Source organism: Camelus dromedarius, chromosome 1 (assembly GCF_036321535.1).
Source record: "Camelus dromedarius isolate mCamDro1 chromosome 1, mCamDro1.pat, whole genome shotgun sequence".
Taxonomy (NCBI): Eukaryota; Metazoa; Chordata; class Mammalia; order Artiodactyla; family Camelidae; genus Camelus; species Camelus dromedarius.
In genome coordinates, this window is record NC_087436.1 from 40208281 (window position 1) to 40217586 (window position 9306).

General features: G+C 31.4%; 1 long non-coding RNA gene across 2 annotated transcripts in view; it reads left to right on the plus strand.

Annotated features, from left to right (window-relative positions):
• LOC105093636 (uncharacterized) overlaps positions 1–8642 on the plus strand; it is a 697614-nt gene extending 688972 nt beyond the window's left edge. Inside the window, exons 20-21 of one of the 2 annotated variants that reach the window (XR_010377608.1) lie at positions 2622–2827; positions 7781–8642. This is a non-coding gene — a long non-coding RNA (uncharacterized LOC105093636). The remainder of the gene's footprint in view (positions 1–2621; positions 2828–7780) is intronic. The other variant, XR_010377607.1, reaches the window with a different exon arrangement.
• The last annotated feature ends 664 nt before the right edge of the window (positions 8643–9306 follow it).

Consider the following 9306-nt stretch of genomic DNA (forward strand, 5'->3'; position numbering starts at 1 on the left):
ACTTAACTCTATATAATAAAAACCATTTATGACAAATTCACAGCCAACATCATACACATTTTTAAAAAGCTGAAAGCCTTTCCTTTAAGTTCAGGAACAAGACAAAGATGCCCACTCTCACCACTTCAATTTAACATAGTATTGGAAGTCCTAGCCATAGTAATCAGACAAGAAAAATAAAAGGCATTCACATTGGAAGGGAACAGGTAAAACTGCCACTATTTGCAGATGACTTACTTTAATAGAAAACTCTAAAGTCTCCACCCCAAAACTATTAGAACTATTAAGTGAATTCAGAAATTTGCAAGATAGAAGATTAAGATAGTGAAATCTGCTGCATTTCCATATACTAATAATGAAATATCCAAAAGAGAAAGTAAAAAGTCATGAATAAAATCACATAAAGAATACCTAGGAATAAACTTAATGTAGGAGGTGAGAGATCTATACTCTAAAACTGTAAAACACTGATGAAATAAATTGAAGATGATACAAAGAAATGGAAAGAAATCCTATGCTTTTTGATGAGAAGAATTAATACTGTAAAATGGCCATACTCCCCAAGGCAATCTACAAATTTAATGCAATCTCTATCAAAACACCCATGATGGTTTTCATAGAGCTAGTATAAATAATCCTAAAACTCTTATGGACTCACAAAAGACGAACAATTGCAAAAGCAATCTTGAGAAAAAAGATAAAGCTGAAAGTATTATCCTTCTGACTTCAGACTATACTCTACTACAAAGTTACATTAATCGAAGCAGAATGGGGCTGGCACAAAGACAGACACACAGAACAATGGAACAGAATAGATAGTTCAGAAATAAACCCATGCACTTATGGTCATTTAATCTATTAACAGAAGAAACAAGAATATTCAATGGAGAAAAGACAGTCTTGTCAACAAGTGTTTCTGGGAAAACTGGACAGCTACAATGTAAAACAATGAAATTAGAACATTTCCTAACAGTATATACAAAAGTAAATTAAAAATGAATTAAAGACCTGAATGTAAGACCTAAAATCATAAAACTACTGGAAGAGAAATAAGGCAGAACACCGCAACATAAATCAAAGCAGTATCTTTTTGGATTTGCCTCTTAAGGAAAAAGAAATAAGTGCAAAATTAAATACATGGGACCTAATTAAACTTAAAATCTTCTGCACAGCAGAAGGAAAGGAATCAATGACAAAACCAAAAGACTACCTACAGAATGAAAGAAAATATTTGCAAATGATTTGACTGATGAGGGGTTAATATTCAAAATATATAAACAGCTCATATTACTCAATATCAAAAAATAAACAACCCAATCAAAAATGAGTAGCAGATCTGAATGCATATTTTTCCAAAGAAAACATACAGATGACTAACAGAGACATGAAAACATGCTCAACATTGATAATTATTATAGATAGGCAATTCAAAACAACAAGATATTACCTCATATCTGTCAGAATGGCTATCATCAACAAGTCTACAGATAACAAATGTTGGAGAGGATGTGGAGAAAAGGAAACCCTTGTACATTGTTGGTGGGAGTGTACATTGGTGCAGCCACAATGGAAAACAGTATGGAGGTTTCTCAAAATACTAAAAATAGAGTTGTCATATGATCCAGTGATCCCACTCCTGGGCATATATCCAGACAAAACTTTAATTTGAAAACATATATGCTTCCAATGCTCATAGCAGCACTATTTACAACAGCCAAGACATGAAAGGAGAGGGGATGGATATAGCTCAGTGGTAGAGTGCATGCTTAGCATGCACAGGGTCATGGGTTTGATCCTTAGTAACTGTTAAATAAAAATTAATAATAAATAAACAAACCTAATTACCTCTCTCCTCCCCTCAAGAAAAACAAAATCAAAATAAATTTAAAAAATTAAAAATAAATTAAAAAAAAAGACATGGGAGCAAGTTAAATGTCCATCAAGAGATGAATGGATAAAGAAGATGTGATATGTTTATATACACTGATATACTACTCAACCACAGAAAAGAATGAAATTTTGCCATTCGCAACAACATGGATGGACTTGGAAGTATTATGCTTATGAAATAAATCAGACAGAGAAAGATAAATACTGTATGATATCACTTATATGTGAAATCTAAAAAAAATAAGACAAACTTGTAAATACAGTAAAAATGAAACAGACTTCAGACCTATGGAGAACAAACAAGTGGTTACCAGTAGGGAGAGGGAAGTGGGGAGGGTCAAGATAGGGTTAGGAAATTAAGAACTACGAAATGCCAAGTATAAAATATATGTTACAAGGATATCATGTACAGCACAAGGAATAAAGCCAATATTTTATAAGAACTGTAACAGGAGTGTAACCTTTAAAATTTGTCAATCACTATTTTGTACACCTGAAACATAATATTGTAAATCAACTATACCTAAATATAAAATAGTGTATTATGTATATAATTATGAAACCTACATTATGAGATAGTTGCTATTATTTATTTTTTCCTGATAAGCAAAGTGAAATTTAGTGGGTAATTGACTGCAATTGTAGTCATACAATTACTAATCATAGTAATAGAATTGAAACCAAGGTTTTGCTAATGCCAATGACAGATTATGATTTTGTCTTTTTTCTAGTTCACATCAATGACTTCAAGCAGATGGCTTTATTCATCTTGCTTTTTTAGACGTACCTTTCTTGTTTATTAAGAAGAGAGCTTATTCTTTGTTTAATATTCAGCACTCTATGGGTGCTCTTTGGTAGCATGGTAGCAGATGGAAATCCTGAGTCATTCCTCCTGGTATATTGAAGATCATCAAGATACCACTGAAGGCTTTAAACAGTTAAGTGAAAGAAATTGGGAAGATAACAGAAGATGGAGCATTATATGTAGAAAATGTAATTTTTAATAAATGCCAAATAATAGGCTTCACTGGTATGAGAAAAAATTATGACTAGAATATTCACCTGATGAAAATGCTTAAAGACAGATGTGCATGATCCTTAAGGCTGGACTTTTAAATAGAGTTGTGGGGAGTTCATTAATGCAGGTTATTTGGCACAGTCTTAATTTGAACAGTCTTAAATGAAAATAATTTTTTTTGTAGTGGTAGTGGCCAGGTTGGGTTGGTCTTTTTTAGCAGCTACATGTGAGGAATGGATCCAATGTAACATAAACACAAATTTTGTTCATTGGTTAATATCATGTCCTAATAACAGTGCCTACCGCATGGTAGATGCTTAATATTTATTTGTTAAATGAGTGAATCAATGAATAATGGATGGCTAAACTAATGTATATTGCCAAAAGCATGGTAGTAATACCAAAATATCACACTCATTTCTTTTAAGTAATACATTACCTGAATCTTCACAAAATTTATTAAAGAGCAATGTAAATAAAAATTAATCATTATATTCATAGGCCAATTAGAAACACTTATGAATGTTGAATTTTGTTTTCATAGTAGATAAAAACTTCTGTAGGCATTGCTAGAAATACCAGGTTAGGATAAGGGTAAAATATAAAAACTGTAAGACTTGTGAAGTTAAGTAACTTAAATTTCATAAGTATAAATATACCTACACATACATACTTCTTTGACTTATTTATATTAAGTCATGTTTTTACATAGTACAAATATTCAATTGTTTTAATTTCACTTAAATAAATTATAGCTCATATTTATAGACAAAATTATCATAATATTTAATACATCCTCAATTATTGTTTCTATCCTATTTATATTATTTTGGATTTGTATCAAAAGTATATCTCATTTTTAAGTAAAATTTCACAAGTTTATGTACACTATTTGACTTTTATATGAAATGTCTATAATTGTGCTTTTACATATTAAGCATAAATTTTAGAACAAAGTACTTTTTTGTAATTCATAATTTAATCTAAACTATTCTCTAAAATTTTAAAATAAAATCACTCTCCTTATGAAACTTTTTATATAAAAATCTGGGATAATATCAGTACTCAAATTTTAAAACATTATGGTAAAAAATACCCTGAATACCCAAACCAATTCTAAGGAAGAACAAAACTGGAGGCATCATGTTTCATGACCTCAAACTATATTACAAAGCTGTAGTAATCAAAACAGTATGATATTGGTATTAAAAACAGATCTATGGAACTGAATAGGAAGCCTAGAAATAAACCCATGCACATATGGTCAACTAATTTATAATAAAGGGGCCAAAAATATACATTAGGTAACTAATAGTCTAATAGATGGTGTTGGGAAAACTGGACAGCCACATGTAAAAGAATGAAACTGGACCACTGTTACATTATACACAGAAATTAACTCAAGATAAATTAGAGTCTTGGTGATGATTTTTAAAAATATGATACCAAGAGCAAAGGTAGCAATAACAAAAATAAACAGTTGGGACTACACCTCACTAAAAAGCTTATGCACAGCAAAAGAAAGCATTCACAAAATGAAGTCAACATACTGAATGGGAGAAAGTATTTGCAAGTCATGTATCTGATAAGGGGTTAATATCCAAAATATATAAAGAACTCATACAAGTCAGTAGCAAAAAACAAAACAAAACAAAACAAAAAAAACCCCAAAGTCCCCAAAAGATCTGATTAAAATATTGGCAGAGGACCTGAACAGACATTTTTCTAAAGAAAACATACAGATGGCCAACAGGTACATGAATCATTCTCTGACATAAATCTTAGCAATGTTCTCCTAGGGATGTCTACCCAGGCAATAGAAATAAAAGCAAAAATAAACAGATGGGACCTAATTAAACTTATACACATTTGCACAGCAAAGGAAATCATAAGTAAAACAAAATGACAACCTATGGGATGGGAGAAAATATTTGCAAATGATGCAACTAACAAAGGCTTAATTTCTAGAATATATAAACAGCTCATACAATTTATTAACAAAAAAAACCAACCCAATCCAAAAATGGGCAGAAGACTGAAGCAGGTTCTCCAGTGAAGACATACAAATGGCCAATAGGCAGATGAAAAAAATCTCAATGTCACTAATTATCAGAGAAATGAAAATCAAAATTACAATGAGGTATCACCTCACATTAGTCAGAATGGCCATCATTCAAAAGTCCACAAATGATAAATGCTGGATAGGGTGTAGAGAAAAGGGAACCCTCCTACACTGCTGGTGGGAATGTAGTTTAGTGCAGCCATTATAGAAAACAGTATAGAGATTCCTCAAAAAACTGAAAATAGACTTATTATATGATCCAGCAATCCCACATATACCTGGAGGGAAGTCTAATTTGAAAAGATACATGCATGCCAGTGTTCATAGTAGCACTGTATACAATAGCCAAAACATGGAAGCAACCTAAATGGCCATGGACAGATACTGGATAAAGAAGCTGTGGTATATTTATAGAATGGAATACTACTCAGCCACAAAAAGAATAAGAAAATTCCATTTGCAGCAACATAGATAGGCCTGGAGATCGTCATTTTAAGTGAAGTAAGCCAAAAAAGAAAGAAAAAGACCATATGGTATCACTCATATGTGTAATCTATAAAAAGAAAAAAGAGGCCACTATGAACTCATCTACATAACATAAACAGACTCACAGACATAGTAAACAATCTTATGGTTACTAGGGGAAAGGGGGTAGGAAGGGATAAATTTTGGAATTTGAGATTTGCAAATGTTAACCACTATATATAAAAATAGATAAAAATCAAATTTCTTCTGTATAGCACAGGGAACTATATTCAATATCTTGTAATAACCTTTAATGAGAAAGAATATGAAAAGTCAATATATGTATGTATATGCATGACTAGGACCTTATGATATACACCAGAAATTGACACTGACTATACTTCAATTAAAAAAAAGAGGCTCAGCCACATTAATCATTAGACAAATGCAAATCAAAACTACAATGAAATATCACCTCACACCGGCTAGGGTGACTATTATCAAAAAAAAAGAAATGACAAGTTTTGACAAGGATGTTGTGAGAGGGAACCCCTATGCACTGTTAATGTGAGTGTAAATTGGTACAGCCCCTATAGAAAACAGTGCGGAAGTTTCTCAGAAAATTAAAGAACTACCATATGACCCAGCAATTTTATTTCTTGGTATTTATCCAAAGCAAATGAAGACAATAACTCAAAAATATAATTGCCCCATATTTACTGATCCATTATTTATAATAGCCAAGATATGAAAACAACAGACATGCCCTCAATGGATAAGGAAGTTGTGATTATATATATTATCACAGCAGACTGTCTTTGATTCTAAGAGCTCTACCACGATAGATGGTGTTGGCATTTCTACAGAGGGAAAACAGTCACTTGGTGTAGGCATGTGCAGAGATGGACATACACAACTTTAATGACACAGCTGGAAGTGATTCTCATACATATATACACACACATATACACACATATACACACAAATATATTTTATTTATTATTCAGTCTAAAAAAAAGGAAATCTTGCCATTTGTGACAACATGAATGGACCTTGAGGGCATTATGCTAAGTCAAGTAAGTTAAACAGAGAAAGACAAATACCATATGATCTCACTTATATGTGGAATCTAAAACCAATACAAAACAAACAAACAAAAGCCTCAAAAAACCCCAGAACACCCATGCTCATAGATATAGAGAAGAGATTAATGTTTGGATGTTTGCCAGAAGTTGGGAGACAGGGGCGGTGGATGAGAAGGATAAAGGTGGTGTACAGAATCGTGACTACAGGTAATAATACTGTATTGCATATTTGAAAGTCGCTAAGAGAAAGGATTTAAAAGTTCTCATAACAAAAAAAAATTTGTAACCATGTATGGTGACAGATGTTAACTAGACTTATTTTGGTGATCATTTTGTAAAATGTACAAATATTTAATCATTGTGTAGTACATCTGAAACAAATACACCATGTCAGCAATACCTCAGTAAAAACTGATAAAAGCAAATAAATCCAACTGAATGATAAATGATACTTTCTATAATTATAACAGAAAGGTATTTAAAAAGAAAGATGACAAAATAAAATCTTAAAATAACAAGCTTAGAAATAACAGTCTTAAAGTCAATTAAAGATCTTGGAAATTATATTTAAGCACAAACACTATTGTATATAATTACCACTAATATTAAAACTTACCAGAATAATTCAATATAAATAAATTATACACTACTGTTAACTTTAAGTAATATATAATAATAGTATTGGCTTATATGATCTATAAACAAGTATAAGACAGGACATTCAGATTACCTAACCTCTTCATGAAAAACACACAAATCTTATTTTAAAAATTAAAATATACAATCTGATAAAAAGGGAAAGACATACAGCTCTTTTTAAAATTTAAACCTCAATTATCCAATTAGTTTGATTTCTCTAAAGATTCCAATGCATAGTGTGTACTTGGATTCTAACAGAAAAATGATTCTGAGCTAGTAGTTTCTGGAGAAGTTTTTCTGTTTCTGTATCATTCACCCGGGCACATTTAAAATATTAATAGAATTTTTTGGTGTGAATCAGGGTGGCATTCATCTCTTTTTTATGTTAAAATTGGGTTAGCCTTATTAGTGTGGATACTGATAAGATAGATCATTTATTTTATCTTATTACTGTAGTATAAGATCATTTAAAGTATATACCTAGAGTTAGAAAAATATTTTACTTTCATTAAGTGAGAAGTAAGTCTTTTATCAACGGTAAACTCATAGACCAGTTATGTTTGCCCAAAATTTAGCCCTTTAAAAGAAACATTTTTTATGCTTACCAATTCTGTGTTTCAGAGATTTGGAGAGGGGATGAATGATGAGGATGACTGTTTCCTCCATGAAGTCTGGAGCCTCCCATAGGAAGAATCAAAGCCTGGAGTTGACTTGAATGCTGGGAGCTAGAATTATCTGGAAGCTTTTTCAGCTCCATTCTGGCTCCAGGAGTAGGATGACTTGAGTTTGCTGACATGAGCACATGCCCTTCTCCTGTGGCTTGGCTGGTGTTTTGCTTTCTAAACAGCTGAAAAAAAAAAAAAAAAAGTTACAAACCGTGTTATCATAACACTTAGGCTGAATTTGCTTAAAAATTAATTTAACTCATTAATGAGCATACCAGCAGGATGATAACCTACATCCCCAATAAGACATTTTCTAAAGTCTCCCTAGCTCAAGAAGTTAGAATCTAACTAAAGTTGAGATTCCGCGTTTTGATTAATATGAACTATAAACACTATATAACAAATGGTGGTTCTAAAGGATACATGCTCATTAGTAATATAATATTCTAAGATTTCCTTTTTGGCTGCATTATGAATTATGTAACAGCACAATTTTTCTGTGCAAAATTATCAGTAGAGATGCAAACAATTTAATTATAAATGGAAATTTGGAATGCAACCATTTTTCATTTATAGCTGCTAATCTATAGAGGTAAATGGCTATCAGTCAAGAACACAGGTTTATACATATATCTTGATTACTTAGGTTTGAGGACTTTATTTTTCTTTTCACATAACCAACACCAGATTTCATAATCAAAATAGGTAGATTCTTTTGTAGTTTCACTGATTTTGCCATATGAAAAAAAATTTTTTTCTGCTGTGATATTTTCATGTGATACTAAGTCTCTAATGTCTATATCAGTTGCTTATAATTTCTAATTTATTTAAAAATTTATTGTTTGTTTCAGCTGTGAAATTGTACAGTGTAAATTTGTAACTTTTTTGGAGTCAGTCAGAACCAAAATAGATTTACTGTCTAAGATCAATTTCTATTTGTAGAATTTAATGCTAATGGTAGTATTATATAAAGTAGCTTTTTAAGGATTGCATAGTTTTAATTAAATATTCTCTTTACTTTTCCAAAAATCTATGGATTTGTTTTTCTTCTCTTTCAGTTTTGAATATCAACATAGGTTAAAGGGATAAACTAAACACACTGAATTACAGTGTAACAATGTGGCAGAGTAAAAGCCATTCAGTGTTAGCATGTAATCTAGGATGAAGAATTCTGTATTCCAAAGAACCATTAGATCTACATTGCAGGTTCTTCATTGAAATGACTCAGTTGTTTTTCTAAACAGAAAGTTATGAGACTCTTCACTGCATACAATAACGAGGGAAAATCTATTTAGTGATGGGTAAGGCGTATGTTGTCAGTATCACATATATTTCTGGGGTACATGTCCACATTTCTTCTTTATCATGATTTACTAGGAAATAGACCATCTTAAATATAACTTCACTTTTAAAACTGTTAGACTGACAATTTTCATTTTAAAAATTTCCTTTCTGTCAAGACAACATTTAACCCAGAAAGCT